At 43.1% G+C, this 19,215-nt stretch overlaps 1 protein-coding gene and 1 pseudogene across 1 annotated transcript in view; one reads left to right on the top strand and one right to left on the bottom strand.

Moving 5' to 3' along the window:
- Positions 1 to 19,215, bottom strand: part of LOC145414627 (uncharacterized) — a 430,867-nt gene that overhangs the window by 180,872 nt on the left and 230,780 nt on the right. The window lies entirely within an intron of this gene.
- Positions 16,096 to 16,665, top strand: LOC145414528 (uncharacterized; annotated as a pseudogene).

The following is a 19,215-nucleotide window of genomic DNA, read 5'->3' as shown; positions in this document are numbered from 1 at the left end:
CTAGAAATGGTCACCTTCTTCGGCACAGTCTGAATGTAACCAAATTTCCAACAAGAAGAAAAGGTACAAATGGACAGACAAAGGCAAAAAAGTTTACCCAGGCAGGTTGTAAGCAATGAAGCACAGTTCTTGACAACAGAAAGGACCCCATCAGGTCCATATGCCTTGTAAGTATTGAAGCCAATGAGGGCAGATAGTACATCAACTGAAGAAATTTTCATGGCAGACATGAGGAAGTCAGAGGAGGGAAGTGGTGGGGAAGCAGCACTTGAGTCGTCTAAGGTGGAAAAGGAGGAGAAAGACTGATCAACAAGTTTTGCATTTTTTGTAGAAGAAACAGCTACAGAGCCATCAGAGCGGTAAAAAAGATGGAAAAATAATGACGTGAAGTCATTAGAAAGGTTTTTAGCAAGGTGCCAAAAGAAGCACGAATTATTTAAGCCAGAGAGTTCAGGGCATTCAGTTATTATTACTCATAGCAGAGAAGAGAATAGACAGCACGGTCCCAAGCAGAGACATAAAAGAAATGAGATTCAGGGATGGATTGGCTCCAGTACTTTTTGTAGGCCTTCTCCTTGTAGGCAGCATTTGTCACAGGATATGAGAAAGTAATGTAGGCTATTTTTCCATGCCTGAGAAAATAACATCCATAAGGCAAAGGGCACACTCAGATGGCCCTCGGCCACTGAAGCAATCGTTTCAGGAAAAATCAAAGAAGTACTATCTGACAGCCTCTGAATCAGCAGCTCCAAAGTGCCACAGCCACCGCCTTACTAGAGCAATAGGACAATTTTAGGTGATAAGGTTGTGATTGGAGGGGCCTGACAGAGAGAAAAGATTAACAAAGTAAGAAGAAGGATTAGTTGTAAGGAAGAGGTAAAGCATGTTGGAACTCTCTCTCTCTCTCTAAGCCAGTCAGGGATACAGGTAAGTGCTGTACAAGCTGCTTCAGGTCATTAAGAATAGAAAAGATGTAGATTTGTTCACCAGGTGGATCGGTGAAAGAAGAGGAGAGCCAAAGATGGTGGTGAACATTGAAATCACCGAGACTGGAGATTTCAGATAAAGGAGAAATTGATAGAATAAGTTCCATCATAGAAGTAAGACAGTCAAAGAATTTTCTTTAGAGTCAGTAAAATTAGGGGATACGTACAGAACACAGGTAACTTGAGTCAGAGAATGACAGGATAGCTGAAGCCACGGAGCTGAGAATTCAGAAAATTCAAGTTCAGGAATACAAGAGCAAGATATGTTGTGTACATTCACACAACAACCACCTTCGGCTTTCATGTGTGTATGAAGAAAGTAGGAGGATACTCAGAATGGTTTGTCATCAGTTGCCTCAGACAGCTGAGTTTCAGTGAGGAAGAGAAGGTGAGGTTTAGAGGAAGGAAGGTGGTGTTCAGAAATGAAAAAATTTAAGGAAAGGACACAAATGTTGCAGAAATTAACAAAGAGTGAGTCAGACAATAGTTCCAGGCATCTTACTTGGACGTCACTGGGAGAATGGAGGATGTTGGGGGCTTCTCCTTCCGCGGGGAACTGCGAGTGTGGGTGTTGAGATGCCATTTTTTCTATATTTAGAATAAGTGTGGTGTGTAATGTGCTTTTAGCTTGGTGTTTATAGTAAAGGAAATTATATAGGTGAGCACGCTGGCCTATATTCTGTATTACTGAAACACTGAAAAAGTTCAGAAAAGAGGGATGGTCAGAAGCTTGTCCCGAGGACTGATGAAACGGGAGCTCCAGCTCTCCGTCACCAGCTTTCCATCCACCTTGGGAGTAACACCCCGTGCAACTGGTGGTACAGTCTACTCCATGTGAGAGCGACAAAATGTAGCACCTACCCTAAGTTTACCTAAGTTGGCTCAAGCCCAGTTTAGGACATATGCCCTAGTTTGACTGAGAGTAGGTTACAATTGGTCAGGTTTCTTACATATGAGTGAGTTCAAGTAGGATTTCGATAATGTGTGTGTGTGTGTGTGTGTGTGTGTGTGTGTGTAATTCACCAGGTCGGTCAGGATCACTTGATGGTCGTGATCGTCAGCTTTTACCCTCCCGGAAGAGAGCTGAGAGCTCATATAGTCCGATCTAAGGGCAAGGCTTTGACCTTCAGTGTGTGTGTGTGTGTGTGTGTGTGTGTGTGTTTTGTCCACACACGCACACATAAGGTGCATGTGCATGTATTGTCCTAGTGCAGGGATTTTGAATCAAGAGGTAATTTTACAGTGCATATCGTTTTTGTCTCTCTATATACCTGTATATGTGACTATGTACATGTATCTACTTAAAGTGTATATGCCTTGTCTATGTATATATGAATATATATATATGTGCATGTAGCCTATGTTTATGTATGCATGCCTGTCAACATACCCATATCTTTATACATGCTTACGTATCCTGTCCATGCAATGTGTCTATGGCTACATGTGCGTCAATATATACATATATGCACAGATATGTACGTATACGAATATGTGCATATGTGCCTCTCTCTGCATACATATGTACACGTGTGTATCAATGTACCACTTTACTCATCTCAAAACATGTAATGATAATTACTGTAACAACTTTGTACCATGTATGTGCCATTGTATGTCTCTGTTCATTATTGTGCTTGTAATGATAATTACTTCTATACCGTCTACTCCCTAAGGTACTGTACCGATGTTTTTTTTTTTTTTTTTTTTTTGCACCCTTCCCTGATTAGCCTTCAGGGACAAAGTTCCCCAGAGTGTTAGGGCTTGTACTGAATAGTAAATAAAGAACCTTAAAAATAAAATAAAAATAAGCAATCATGGAAGTGGCAAAAACTGGAAAATTGGAAACAGTCATCGTATATATATATATATATATATATATATATATATATATATATATATATATACACACACACACACACACACACACACGAGGTCTGTTCAGAATGTATCCGACCTTAGCCTCTAAATAAAAATAAATAGATTACCTAACCTGTTGAGCTAGGACACAGATTCCCCTCCAAGTAGGTCCCTTCTGACTTGACACACGTTGATCAGCGTTCTTTCCATTGGCTGAAACATTTTTCAAACTCTCCTTTCGGTATCTCCTGCAGATGCTTTGTCACATTCTTTATGATCTCTTCTTTCGTCTCAAATCGCCAAACCTTCAGTAGAGTTTTGAGCCTAGGGAATAACCAAATGTCACACGGACCCATGTCTGGTGAGTATGGAGCCTGCAGGACCTGCAGGCTGTTATGTTTGGCCAAAAATTCCTGAATCACAAAAGAAGAACGGGAAGTGGCGTTGTCATGGTGCAGTTTCCAACAAGCCTCTTTCCAAAGGTCTGATCTCTTCCTCTGAACTGCGACGAGGTAGTAATGTTTGTTGACAGCTTGACCTGGTGCGTATTCGTGATGCGCAACAGGATGGTAGTCGGGGGGAAAAAAAAAAGAAAGAAACAACATGTGAGTGCATTTCACTTTGCTGCGGACACGTTGGGATTTGTTTTGGACGTGGCGACCCTACATATTTCGACTGGGACGACTGTGCTTTGGTTTCTGGGTCATACCCGTACACCCAAGTCTCAACTCCAGCGATAAAAGTCTTAAGAAGGTCTGGATCGCGATATTCACGTTCCAGCATGTCTTGAGCAACGATCTTCAGAGAGGAGAGATCATGACGAATGCGACAAAGCGCTTGCAGGAGATACCGAAAACCGACTTTGAAAAATGTTTCAGGCAGTGGAAAGAACACTGGGCTACAAGTGTCAAGTCAGAAGGGGCCTACTTTCAGGGCGATTAGCGTCCCAGCTTAACAGGTTATCTACTATTTTTTTTTGGGGGGGGGGAGAGCTTAAGGTCGGGTACTTTGTGAACACACACACACACACACACACACACACATATATATATATATATATATATATATATATATATATATATATATATATATATATATATATATGTATATATATATGGGTGAGGATGAAAGTAGGTATACAAGCGTGGGCGATTATATGTGCGTCTGCTCCTACAGAGGACCGAGTGGCAAGAGTGAAAGATGCGTTTTGGGCGAGAGTAGAAGCATGTATGGACAAATCTGAGAAGAGCGAGAGAGTGCTTTTGATTGGAGACATGAATGGTAAAGTTGGGAATGTACGAGTGGATGGAGTGGTTGGTCAGTGGGGTGTGCCAGCTGAAGTAGATGGGAATGGTAGTGCTTTGGTGGACTTCTGTCCTGGTAAGGGGTTGGCAATAGCCAACACCTACTTTCGGCATAAGATGATCCACCGGTAGGCTATACATGGAGAGTAATGAGGAGGATGGAAGGTGAACTTGTTGAACGAAAGGCAATGATAGACTAAGTGTGTGTGGATGAGCGAATGAGAAGACAAGTGTTGGATGCAAGAGTGTGGAGAGGGTGGGGGAATGGAGTCTCAGACCATCACTTAGTGATGGCCAAGGTAAAGCTTTAAAGAAAATGGGTGAAGAGACGAAGGGGAAGACAGGAGGAAACAGCTCCTGTGAGAAGAGTTGAGAAGTTGCAAGATAATGAGAAAATGGCAGAGTATAAGAGCATAGTGGAAGAAGACTGGGAAGGTATGAGCTAGAGCAGATGGAAGGGGTGGAAGACGTATGTAAGATATTCACGGAAGAGATAGGCGCAGCGTGTGAGGTGGTTTGTGGAGTGAGGAGGAGATGCAGGGGTGTGCAAGGGACAGCATGGTGGAATGATGAGGCGAAACGAGCTGTGGAACAAAAGAAGAGGGCATATAGTGAATGGTTAGCGAGTACAGGTAGGGGAGAAAATGAGAGAGAGAAGAGAGAGGTATATGTGAGCAGGAGAAGGGATGTGAAGAGACTGGTAAAGGAGAGTAAGAAGAAAGTGGATGAAGAGTTTGGGAGGAATCTGAGTTTGAAAAGGAGGGAGAGTAAGAAATTGTTTTGGAAGGAGGTAAAGAAAGTAAGGCAGTGTGAAAGGGAAAATAGTACGGGAGTGAAAAATAGGAATAATAGATTGTTGGTGGAGAAGAGAGAGAAACTGAGGAGATGGAAGGAGCACTTTGAGGATTTGTTGATTGTAGCGAGTGAGAGCAGTGCGAGTATATGTGGTTGGGGAATGGCCGGGAGAAGAATAAATGAGAGGAGGGAGGAAGAGATCAGTAGGGCAGAAGTAGTGGAAGCAATGAAAAAGATCAAGATGGGAAAGGCCCCAGGAATTGATGGAGTGTGTGGTGAAATGCAGAAATATGGAGGTGAGATTGTTGTGGAGTGGATATGGAAGTTGTGTAGATTGGCTTGGGAAGAGGGTAGGGTTCCAGAGGATTGGAAATCAGGTATAATTGTTCCTTTATACAAAGGAAAGGGGGAGAGAGAAGTATGTGGTAACCATAGGGGTATTTGCCTTCTTAGTGCGACTGGAAAAATATATGGTAGAATACTCATTGATAGGGTTAGGCACATGACAGAGCAGCTAGTTGGAGAAGAACAAGAGGGATTTAGGAAGGGAAACGGGAGTGTAGATCGGATATTTGTTCTAAGATGTTTAGTGGAGAATTATCTAGAGAAGGGAAAGAAAGTGAATGCTGCCTTCATGGACTTGGAGAAAGTTTATGGCAGAACAGATAGGCAAGGTATGTGGAAGGTATTAAGAATATATGGAGTGGAGGGGAAATAGTTGAGTGCTGTACGAAGGAGCTAGGGCTACGGTGCGAGTTGAAGGTGAGCTGGGTGAGTTCTTTGATCTCAGTGTGGGACTGAAACAGGGTTGTGTGATGTCTCCATGGCTGTTTAATATATATATGGATGGGGTTGTAAAGGAGGTGCAGGGTAGGGCAGTGGATGTGGGGGTGACTCTAATGACTGAGGGTGAGATGTGGAAGATTCCGGTGTTGCTGTTTGCTGATGATACAGTATTGTTGAGTGAAGATGAATGGGAGTTGCAAGGTTTGGTGAATGAGTTTGGGACAGTGTGTAGGAAGAGGAATCTGAAAGTTAACGTAAACAAGAGTAAAGTTATGGTGTTTGAGAGGAATGAAGTCACAGAATGTACAGTGAGGTTGGATGGTAAGGATATGGAGAATGTGAGTGCATTCAAGTACTTGGGTAGTGTGATGAGTATGGATGGAACTTTGGGGGATGAAGTGTGTGCAAGGGTACAGCAGGGAAGGAAGGTTGTTGGTTCACTGGAAGCAGTGATGAGTAATAGGGAGGTGAGTATGAAAGTTAAGAAGTCACTGCATGATAGTATTGTGATCCCTACCCTGATGTATGGAAGCGAGGCATGGACCTTGCAAGAGGGGAACAAGTCAAGAGTGAGAGCAGTGGAAATGAGTTATTTGAGAGGTGCATGTGGAGTGACATGGAGGGACAGGTTGACGAATGAAGAAGTGAATGAACGTTGTGGGGTGGATGTGGATGTGGCTGAAAAGACTAGGAGAAATACACTGAGGTGGTTTGGACATGTGGAGAGAATGGAGAATGAAAGACTGACTAAGAGGGTGTATGTACGTGAGATGGAGGGAGGGAGAGGGAGGGGTAGACCGAGAATAAGGTGGAGGGATCGAGTTGAGAGGTATATGAGGGAGGGTCGGAGTGAGTTGGGGGGAGGGTAGTCAAATGGTGGGTGACAGAGCGACTTGGAGGCGTTTTGTCTGCGGCCACCCTTTGCGGGATTAGGGCGTCGGGCTATATATATATATATATATATATATATATATATATATATATATATATATATATATACATACACAGTATATCCACGTGCATCCGTCTGTGTGTGTGTGTGTGTGTGTGTGTGTACATACATATCATCATCAGCCGTTTGAGTATCCACTGCAGGACCAGCCTATCCCGACCAAAGTCAGGACGATACAGCCAATGTATCTCTACCAAGTGGCTTAGGCTGTCTGATAGAGATTGTATGTAGGGTGAGAAGTGCTTGTATGTGTAATTACAGTGTTGGAGAGGCTTTGGATATGTGTGTGTAGTCTGTGAACCAAGTGTAATCGGCCTGCACAAGCCGACTGGGTGCAAGCATACTTTATAGCAGGCGACACTGGTTCAATCACAGCACCCCTTGTGGCCGCCAAAACAGTACGTGGCCGGGTGAACACTCCCAAAGTTTATTACCTTGGGGGGGCGCGAACCCTGGATCACCGTCTACGAAACGCACACTCTACCACTGTACCGCAGAGGCTCATGTACATATATATATATATATAAATATATATATATATATATATATATATATATATATATATATATATATATATATATTTATTCATTTATGCAAGGAAGAAGAAACCAAAGGCCAGGAGCCCACAAACCGTTCCTTCCAAGGAAAAAAAAAATAATAATAATATGAAAGATACCCAAATTCAAGATCCGTTCATTTCGAGATACCTGGACACACTGCTTTTGAAAGACTGGAGATTATATGAAGAAGGAAATACAGACAGAGGGAAAAAGTTCCAAAGTAGACCTATTGCGTACCTGTAAATGAAGGGCTGGGAGTAACGGTTAACTCTAACATTAGAAAGCTGGACATAAAAGGGATGAGAGTTTGTTACTAGAAGGGTACTACATGTCCATCGTAGAGGTGGAGGGATGCAAGCAGACAGTTTAGAGGAGCAGTGACCATGGAAGTAGCGATGGAAAAGAGATAAAAAGATGCAACAGTGTGGCAAAGAGACAGAGGTTGAAGGGAACCAGTAAGAGGAGGAAAGTTGATGAGACAAAGAGCCTTTGACTCCACCCTATTAAGAAGAGCTGTAGGTGGGGAGCCTCCCCACATATAAAAGTTGTACTCTACACAGGGGCGAATAAAACCCGCGTATAGAGTCAACAACTATGCAGGAGTAAAGAAGGTACGGAGTCGGCTTAGCACACCTACTCTACTGGAAACAGATTTTACAAGAGATGTAATATGATCTTTCCAAGATAAATCCCGAGAAAATGAAACCCCAAGTATGTTTAAGGAAGATGCAGGATTAAACTGGATATTGTTAAACCTTAGTGGGTACTCCTGTGGAAGCTTTTGATCCATTTAAAAGAACAAAAATTTTTTTACCTCAGTCAGAGATACGAGCCTAGTCAGACATTGGGTTTCCCATAGACTCATCCCTTGTTTGTTGAAGTAATTGTTGGGATGGACGTTGAGGGAACCAAATGAAAAGGTGAAGGGTGGAATCATGAGCGTTTGAGTGGATAGGGTTAGATGTACAGCTTAGAAGATCATTGATGGGTAAAAGGAAGAGAGTTAGTGATAAGACAGAGCCCTGAGGAACACTGCTAATGCTAGATCGAGGAGAAGAACGATGGCCTTCTTCAACAGCAGCCATAGAACGATCAGAAAGGAAGCTAGAGATGAAGGCACAGATAGAAGGATAGAAACCGTAAGAGGACAGTTTGGAAATTAAAGATTTGTGCCGAACTCGATCGAAAGCCTTTGAGATGTCAAATGCAATTGCAAAGCTTTCGCCAAAGTCCCGAAAGGAGGATGACCAGGAATCTGATAGGTAGTAAGAAGATCGCTAGTGGAGCGTCCCTGATGGAACCCGATACTGACGATCAGAAAAAAGTTATGATAGGAAAGATGCTTTAAAATTTTTCTGTTAAGAAAAGACTCAAAAATTTTTGAGACACAGGATGTTAAAGCAATTGGGTGATAGAGGGTTGGGAATGGTCACCCTTCTTTGAAACTGGCTGAAGGAAAGCAAAATTCCAACAAGTAGGAAAGGTACAGGACAAGTTGATACACAAAGGCGCAAGAGTTTACCTATGCAGGGTGTAAGCACAGAAGCACAGTAATTGAGGACAACAGGAGGGACCCCACCAGGCCCATATGCCTTGTTAATATTGAGGGCATTGATGGCAGAAAATACATCAGCTGAAGACATTTTAATGTCAGCCATGAGGAAGTCAGAGGGGGAAAGTGATGGAGGAGCAGCATCAGAACTCTCAAACGTGGAACTGGAGGAGAAAGTCTGAGCAAAGAGATCTACTTTATCAGTAGAAGAAATAGCTACAGACCCATTAGAGTAGAAAAGAGGAGGGAAGGATGATGAGGTAAAGTTGTTAGAAAGGTTTTTGGCAAGGTGCCAGAAGGAGCGGGAAGAATTCGAGTTGGAGAATTGATAGCATTTAGTATGGGTGAAATTATATATAGAAGTGTGAAGAAGAAACTTAGCTTGATTCCGGGCAGAAACATAAAGAAGATGATTCAGGCATGGGTTGGCTCTGGTACCTTTTACATGCCCTCTCCTTGTTGTGGACAGCATTAGAACAAACGTGATTAAACCAAGACTTTCTTGCATTAGTCAAAGTATACGAGAAAGGAATGCATGCTTCCATGCCCGAGAGAATAACGTCTGTAATACACAAGGCACACTCAGATGGCTCCCGGCCTAGGAAACAATAATCATTCCAGGGAAAATCAAAGAAGTACTGCCTGAGGGCCTCCCATTCAGCAGTCCCAAAAGTGCCACAATCAACGTTTCTTTGGAGGGTTCACAGGCTGCACCGGAGCAATAGGGCAGGTCAAGGTAATAAGGTTGTGATCAGAGGAGCCCAACCAAGAGGAAAGATTAACAGTGTACACAGAAGGGTTAGTTGTAAGGAAGAGGTCAAGTATGTTGGAGCTCTCTCCAAGGTGGTCAGGGATATGGGTAGGGTGCTGTACACGCTTCGCTAGCTCATTAAGGATAGAAAAGATGTAGGCTTGTTCACCAGGTGGATCAGTGAAAGGAGAGGAGAGCCAAAGGTGGTGGTGAACAATGAAATCTCCTACAAGTAGAAGGGAGATTTCAGAGAAAGGGGAAATGGATACAATGTGTTCCATCGTAGAAGTAAGACAGTCGAAGAATTTTTCATAGTCAGTAGAATTAGGGGATAAGTAAACAGCACAGGTTCAGTATATTTAGTCAGAGAATGACAGGAAAGCCGAAGCCAGAGAGTAAAGAATTCAGAAGGATCAAGTTCAGGATCACGAGAGCATGATAAGTTGTTGCATACATATACACAACAACCACCTTTGGCTTTGAAATGAGTATAGAGCAGTGGTTCTCGACTCGTTTCAGGCCATGGACCACCAGCCCAATTAAAAAAGATATCGAGGACCATTTCATTTTTTAGTAATGATAAATAAAGCATAGACAACAAACATTTTGGTTAGAAATATATTTCTTACAAACAGAATTTCGAGGAATGATATAAAATAGTAGACAGCTGACGTTTTGGTCTGAAATATATTTCTTCCAAACATATATTCCAGGAAATACATGAATACTTCTCTAACATTTTGCTGTGAAAATTATTTCTAACAAAAAGAATTTTGAAATTATGTTGGAGTATACAACTAACAATTTGTTTTGCAACCGGCCTTTTGGATTCTCTTCTCACTGAAAAGCTTTTCAATGTTAGGAGTGGTACTTGATAATGTACAATGAATATCGCTTTCCACTGCAAGCTGATTCCTCTGTTTGGACTTAATGTGCAACAAACATGAAAATCTGCTCTCATACATGGAAGCTGATGCAAATGGCAGAAGACATCTGACTGCATGTGTTGACAGATTTGGGTAAGTACCAGTCATACTGGAATAATCAATAGGAATAATACAATAAAATGAATGGCCAATTATTTATTTTGATAAAATTTTTAGTACCGAAATCTAGATAAATTTAAAAGTATATGCATCAATCTCCAGTTTATTGCCAAATATAGTAAACGTCTTGTGGACCACCCGAAAAGTCACCGTGGACCACCAGTGGTCCATGGACAACTAATTGAGAACCACTGGTATAGAGGAAGTAGGAGGATATAGAGAAGGATTTGCTATCAGTTGCCTCAGACAGCTGAGTCTCAGTTAAGAAAAGAAGGTGAGGTTTGGAGGAGAAGAGGTGGTTTTCAACAGAAGAAAAGTTAGAGGAAAGGCCAGGAATGTTGCAGAAATGAAGTGAGTCAGGCAGTAGTTCCAGGCAGCTCGTTGAGTCGTCACCGGGAGAAGAGCCAATGGTGGGGCCATTTATGGTTCCCCCCTGGGGACTCCGAGGCTTGGTTATTAGACGCCATTTCTTTTTAAAAGGAAGTGTAGTGTGTCGTGTGCATGTTGTTTGGTGTTGATACTCGTAGCTAGGGAAACTTGTATTGGAGAGCATGCTGGCCTAATCTCTGTGTCACTAAAACACTGAAAAAGTTCAGCAAATGGGGATGGTCAGGAAGTAGTCCTGAGGGATGATGAAACGGGAGTAAAACTTCGAGTAACACAGGCGATATTGACTGGACAATGGCGTTGGTACTCAAACCCATGTTACTTAAACATGTTTGTATGTGTAACAGTACAATGCAGTCTGGCCACTTTCCAAAACTCTTGTTTCTACCCCTTCTTACCAATCTACCCCACATAAATTACCCTGCTTATACCCATGATCAGCTAAAACATTGAAAAAGATATGACTGTATTGTAATTATGAAGATGAATGTGATTAGAATAGCCTTAACAAAATACAAAAGGGTAAATACAAACGAGTGTGATGCAGCGATTCGAACTGTTTTCTTATGGACATTCACTCTCAAGGAAAATCATTTTATCATTTTAGTATTAGATACATCTCAGGTGATTACCATTTCATTATCAATCAAAAAATATTGGAGAACAAACGAAATATACCTACTTAGCTCTATTACAGAAAGCTGCCTGAACGCCCCCGACAGCATGGTTATTGCCGATCTCACCGACTGGACATGATGTGAGCACACTAAACAAACTCAATTGTATACAATTTAAAACCAAAAACAGCAGTGGAAGCCTAACCGTAGTGGCTGAAAGCTAACTGAGGGGCTTTGCTCCTCAGACCCCCCCCCCCACTGATTATAACCTACCTCACAGTGTGCAAACTAAAATGTGCATTAGATAAAACTTGAGGGAAAACAGTATCGTGCGTTAAGAGCATTCTTTGTTCATGATGCATTTGGCATACGTGACACAAGCATGGATAAAGCAAATATACATCACAGGAGATATGCATTAAAATATGATACAGGTTAGCAAAGGAGTCGTTGGTGATTAAATCAGAATATTCATATTCCCTAAAATCTAAAATACACGCAGCATGAAAAACAATAATGGACATTTTTAAAAATCAACATTCTCAAAATGCCCACTGCATATGCTCATCTTAGAAAAAAAATAAATAAATAAATAAAAAGGCTGGTGTCAACACTTCCTTCCAATAGGAAAATTGGAAATATCGCGTCACTATTGTTACTATCGCCACTATACCGTCATAATAAACAGCAAGAGTTAAGTCCAGTTAACACATGGGGTCATGCTGCAAGCTTATTGCGTCATGTTGCCCAACTCAGGTTTTCGTGCCACGGAGGGTGTGTTCCGCACGCTTCTGGCAAATCAGGCCAAGGAGCATTTCTTGGTGAGAGCGAGCACCACAATACACTCAGCAGCCATCTAGTTTCCACGGACAACAGGTATATTGTTCCCGTTTTTTTTTTTTTTTTTAGTTGAATGCAATGGTAGAGGAAAGTTCAGGTACTGAATGGTCAAGGGGCACAACCCTACATTTTATGGAACTGCTGAAGATGGATCCATGTATCTGGCAGGTGAAAAACAAGCATTACAAGAACAATAACTTAATAAGTACAAGAGTTTAAGAAGAGTTCCTGCTGAGATGCCATCACGAAAATGAGTATCCTTGTTAGAAATGTGTGGCTCTGTTTTCTTAAGTAAATCATAAAATACACTTATCATCATTCTAGTGTAGTTTTCAAAGTCTTTTTCATTTTCTGTCTCGAGCTCTGAGAATATTTGGTTAAAGCTCCCTCTGAAATTACGTCGTGACAGCCGAAAACCGCAAAAAATTAGAAAAAAATCCGACTTTTTCCTGCCCGTAATTTGAACTTGGCATGTGCGGTGGGAGACAGCTTTGTTTTGGTGCGTCATTCCTCCGACGTCCGCTAGAGCGCCCCTGCATCCTCCCCACTTACCGCCTGTCTCTTGTCGCAAGTGCATGATCGTTGTCATGGCTGCCCACGTGCTCGCTTTTGTGGTGGAGCCTTACCTGCTGCAGGAGATCCTTCTGCTCTCGTGCCTCTCCTTCGTGTGTGTGATGATGGCCCAGCCGCCTGAGAAGAGGAAGAGAGTGGTTTTGACTCTGGAGAAGAAGAAGGAGATATTGGAGAAAGTGGATGCTGGATGGTCTTTGTCACGCATCCTTCGTGAGTTCAACCTGGCCTGATCTACTTCGTTTGATATTAAGAGATCCCGAGACAAACTCATGCAGTACACGGCTGACTTCTCGTTGAAAAGCAAACTCAACGTCGAGAGGAAGATGATGTTTGCTCCCAAGTATGCTGAAGTTGACCACTCCACGTTGATTTGGTATCGACAGCAACATGCTGCTGGTGTGATGGTGTGTGGGACAGAGCTGAAGGCTGCTGTTGAGAAGTTTGCGAGGCTTCACGACGCCCTAGACTTCAAGGCATCCAAGGGTTGGCTCTTTGCTTTCAAGTTACGACATGGCCTCACCAACCGTAAGTCTCATTGCGAAGCTTTGGACACTAACGAGGATGGAGTAGAGGAGTTTCGGCACAAGGCGAAGGGCTTGATCGACAGGGAGGGCCTCACTCTCGATCAAGTCTACAACGCTGACAAAGCTGGTTTATTCTATCGCTCTTTGCCTATTAACACTCTAGCCGAGGAGATGGAGAAGCGTGTACCTGGCTGCAAGCTCTCGAAGCAAAGGATATCTGCTTTGTGTTGTGCTAATGCTAACGGCATGCACCGGCTTAAGCCCGTTACTGTTGGCCGTGCAAAGCATCCTCGGTGTCTTCGTGGGGTGATGGATGTCCTTCCTGTCATTTGGTACCATTCCTTGAAGGCATGGTTCACAGGCCACATCTTCAAAGACTGGTTCCACCACCATTTCATCAAGGAGGTCATACATTACCAGACGGAGAAACTGGGAATCCCACGTGACCAGGTAAAGGCCCTCCTTCTCCTCGACAATGCACCTGCCCACCCGTGCGACAAGGACTTGGTGGCTGAGAATGGCCGCATTAGGTGCATGTTTCTCCCACCTAATACTACTGCTCTCATTCAACCAATGGACCAAGGAGTGATCGTGGCAACGAAGCGGCTATACCAACGGAAGTTCCTGGACAAGGTGATGGTTGTTCTCGAGGATGAGGACGAGCGCAGTGAGGGACGGGACACGTGAGGCCAGCGGACTTTGGAAAACCTTCACCACTACAACATCAAGTCTGCCATTTACAACTGGGCCAGTGCATGGAAGGAAGTCCCTGTCAAGACTCTAGAAAATGGTTGGTCTTGTCTGCTTCTCGGAATGGATGTGGAGCACGATTTCCTAAGTTTCGATGTGGATGACTTCCATGCAAGTCTATGTGCACACGGAGACGATGTTGATGTGGACGAAGTGCGTGAGTGGTTGGATGACGATGAGGGCGATCCTGGGTATCAGACCCTGTCTGATATCGAGATTGCATCTTCAGTTGCAGGTGTCAGTACCCAGCTTGAAGATTCCGACGAGGATGGCAACAATGATGCAGACTCCTCTCAGCATGACACTACTCCAGCCATTCCCAAGCTGAGCGCACTCCGGGAACACCTAGAGTTCGTTCTGGACTACCTGGAACACCTGAACTGCAACAGGGAGATGGGGCCCTTGGGACTTGTGGAGGAAGTGCGTGCTTTCAGGCAGCGCATCATTAATCATCAGAATCATCATTCCTTGCGTCAATCAACGATTGACAGCTTTTTCAGGCCCGTGACCCCCGCTGTGCCCAGCCCTGGCTCCACTCCCTTGCCTCCCCAAGACAGGCCCTCATGCTCCGAGCCACAGCCCAGCACCTCAGCCACGGTGGAGTCACCGCTCGACGTGAGTTTGCCCCTATCTTCAGAGTCGTCTACAGTGGGTACACCATCACCACGACCCAGTGACGCACCCCTAGGTCACCTGCATGTGCTACTTTCAGACTCTGACAGTGATTAGATGCCAAGAACTTCTCCACTATAGTCCTTTCACCGCAAGAAGTCCGTTCAGGGTGGGGCCCACCTGGTGAATCACCTCTAGCGATGCTGCAAAATCAACCTAGTACATGCCTCTCTCTCTCTTATTTCCCACCTATGTGCTATTGAAATTGTTTTTCATATTCCGTATATAGTAAAGGAAGCTATATAGTACACTGAGTATCACTTTTTAGAATTATAACAACGATTTGAATGAATTCTATGACACGTGGCAGCGCTTTTTTCCCATGTTGCCACGCCGAGGTCGGCGAGGGACCCAGGGTCACTCCCTGTCTAGCCACCACCCAGGATGGAAGGTCCCACAACTCCCACCCGCTCCCGCTCGAGAGTGCTGCATAGCAGGGAAAAGTTGATATACAACGTTAACAAGTATTTCTCAGAAGAAAAGGCTTGCAATGGATTTATAATCCCGCCTTCAAAAGCATCTGCTCGCACTGAGAAAGCCACCAACGTTTCCGAGAAAACAGTTCAACGAATTTGCTCGAAACCAACACTGACGTCACCAGAATGGCCTATGTTTTTATCACCACGGAAGAGGAAATGTGCTGCACCTGTTACGAGTCTTGACTATTTTGATAAATGTGCAATAAGAAGAATAGTCTTGGGATTTTATGAAAGGCATGAAATCCCAACTCTGCAAAGAATTCAAGAAGACCTTAAGGCAAAAATATCCTTCAGTGGCGGCATAACCTCCCTTCACAAGATTCTGCAGAAGATTGGCTTCAAATATGCCAAAGTTAATGGCAGCAAATTCCTTATGGAGAGGAATGATGTTGTGGCTGCTCGCACAAAGTTTTTGCCAGAAATAAAGCAAGTAAGACAGTCCTCCCATAATATCGTGTATCTGGACGAGACTTGGGTGAACCAAAATTACACGGTTGGAAAATGTTGGACAGACACCACATCACCACAAGCTACTGGAGTACGACAGCCAACAGGAAAAGGAAGTCGTCTGATCATTCTTCATGCTGGAACGAAAAATGGCTTTGTAGACAACGCTGAGTTAGTGTTCCAAGCCAAAAACGACGGGGATTGTCATAACCAGATGAACTCAACACTTTTTGAGGAATGGTTCAGGAATCAGTTGCTTCCATACATTTCACCAAACTCGGTAATCGTGATGGATAACGCTTCCTATCATTCTGTCAAGCTTGAAAAAATTCCTACTTCATCATGGAGAAAATCGGACTTGCGGGATTGGCTGATAAAGAAGGGAGTGTAGCCCCAAGATAACTTATCTAAAGCAGACCTGCATGAGCTTGCCAAGAAGTTGGATATCACAACAACCTACGTAATCGACAAGATTGCGGAAGAAGCAGGGCATCTGGTTTTGAGATTACCACCATACCACTGTCAATATAACTCGATTGAGCTCATTTGGGCTCAGGTGAAGACTCATACAGCCAAGAAGAACACCTTTATAATGGCTAACCTTAAAGTTCTTGTCAAAGAGGCTCTGAGTCTTATCACACCACAAAGTTGGATGGAAGTAGTGCGACATGCCGAACAAGTACAAGATGAAGATGCACAACAAGACATAGCAGCTGAACATTTCGTAGAGTCATTCGTCGTCAATATAACAGAAAGTTCTGATGACGAAGAAGATTATGATTAAAGATCAGAGAGAGGATTAGGCCTACAGGGAAAACGTCTTAAAAATAAAACGCGCCTAGAGTTTTACCTCACAGGTGGTGTGGAAAAAAAGTTGAAAATAATTATAAAATATATACAATATCTATCTATCTATCTATATATATATATATATATATATATATATATATATATATATATAAAGAGAGAGAGAGAGAGAGAGAGAGACAGATGGGATGGGGGTAGGTAGGAAGACAGAGTGATAATCCGATGATTGGTGGTCAAATTGGCAACGTCGCACTCAGGGAAATTCCAACTTCTGCCACACCCTGAACGGACTTCTTGCTGCGAAAGGAGTATAGACCACACGGGAATTTACTGTGTTGTGCAGTGAAAAAAATAGTGCATAGTGTTAAGGAATTTGAGTTCTGAGTGAAAAGACAAAGATTTAATGGACTGTAAATTTAACATAAATAAACTTTAGTGTGTTTTGTTTACAAAATGGTTTTAAGGGTGGAAAGACCTAAAGTGCAGAGTGCAACACTTATTTCATTAAGGTATAATTGAGCGCAAGTAAGACAAGAGTGCGCAGTGTTAAGAGAATGAAATTCTGAGTGCAAATGACTTAAGTTCTGTGCAAGACTTCATGAACAGTGTACTGCAAGTGCTTCAGGAAATCCTTCTTACTGTCAGAGTCTGAGAGGAGGCGGTTATTCATCGAGATGGGCAGGGACTTGCTGTAAGTAGCCAGAATGTTTCATATTGTACTGTACTGTATTTTCCATACTGTACTTACCTCTAAAACCTCATTTCACTCTTTTATGTTCCTTATTGGTGTGAATAGGGTATTAGGTGCTATGCATGTGCAGTAGGGAGGTATTTCTCTGAGTTAGGGTCCATAAGTACCAGTCCAGGAGCCAGGGACTTGTTCTAAGTACCCAGAATGTTTAACCCCTGCACCGCGGGCATGTTTACCTATGTTTTGCGTGTCCCGCGGGGTTATTCGGGCTCCGAGAGACTCTCAAAAAATATTTGCAAAAAATCAGCTATTAGTCCTAGAATATTAAAATTACATATGCTTATGGCACATACATTCAGCTTTCTCCTGGAATGTTTGTTGAGCCTTCGTCGTTACCGTAGGACTTGTGGAGACCTCTGAAGTTGCGTAACGAAGTCTCCACTTTACACTTCCCGACAACCCATAATATGATTACCACAGCCAGATATAAACACTATAAACACTACTCTATGATTTTCAAGTAGTTTGGGATCCATACTACAAAAAAAAAACATTGTGAAAGCAATGGAAATTACGAGCGCGTCTGATCGTCGCACTTGCGCTAGTTCGCTCTTGGTACTCTGTCATTTATTATTCATAAAACCCCTCACACTTTATATTTCTATTACTATATCACACTTATATATATCTGGAGTCTTTCTCCATAAGTTTCCTTCAGTCGTATTAGTTTATTGTCACTGAAGTCATTCAATTTTTCATTCAGTAAAATACGTAGAGAGCCACAGATTCACTTTCACTGTTATAACATAAATTATTTGTACTCATATTCTTATATTACTAATTACTTACATTACTATTTACATTTTCTATTCTATCTTCAATATTTACCCTTCTATTTTACTTACACTATGTTATTCACTCTCACTTTCAGTAAGCTAAAACTATAATACACTGTTCAATCATATGTACTGAACATCCATTGCTTTCACTTGCTATTTACACATTATTTACACATTATTTCCAAATTATTCTGCTTTCACACTTGCACTGTTAGAACTGCTTCTGGCTGTGGTAATCGAAGAAGCAGGTAACACAGAGGGGAACCTGGCACTCAGCGCACTGCCAAGAGGTGCGTTTGTGCTCAGGTGTGTGGCGGGTGGTAGGTGCACACACCTGACACCTGCGAATCGCAGCCTTCCTTTTCCCTGTGGCAGGCATAAGCTTAAGTCTGTGCCGATCCATATACGCCCTCTGCTCAAGTCGGTCGGGAAGTGTTACTGGATGGCGCCTTGGAGTTGCTGCTGTCACCCTACCATATCTTTCCAGCAGCTGCTGGACACAAGTCCTGGTGAACAACCTCAGGGAGAAGGACTTGGGTGGCTTGACCTTCATCTTGTACAGGATGAAGGCGTTCAGCATCGTCATATCTATGAGGTGCAGAAAAACTTTCCTATACCACCTAGTATTCTTCCTGAGGCAGTCGATCTCACCAATCATCATGTCGGACTTGTCCACCAGCCACATGTTGATATTATAGTCCAACACAGCATCATGTTTCATCACAGGTTCGCCTGTCCTACGGTCGACCTTCCCACTGTCTCTCATCTCCCCCTTATGTACGGTGGTGAGCATGTGCACGACCCTCTTGTCATGCCACCGTATTGCCAACATCTTCTCAGACTTGGGTAGGTGCACGTCTCCTCGCTGCGAGGTTCCTGCCTCTGGGAATTTGGGGAAGTGGGCACGATTACTTTTCACAGTGCCGCAGGAGACAATGCCGTGCTCAGAAAGGTATTTGGCAAGTCTCGGTGCTGTATGGTAGTTGTCTGTATACAG

The sequence above is a fragment of the Coenobita brevimanus genome, chromosome 100, assembly GCF_032717465.1.
Source record: "Coenobita brevimanus isolate Jiangsu-jjx chromosome 100, ASM3271746v2, whole genome shotgun sequence".
NCBI classification, from domain to species: Eukaryota; Metazoa; Arthropoda; class Malacostraca; order Decapoda; family Coenobitidae; genus Coenobita; species Coenobita brevimanus.
Note: the sequence above shows the minus strand (reverse complement) of the source record. Positions and strands in the feature narration are given on the sequence as shown.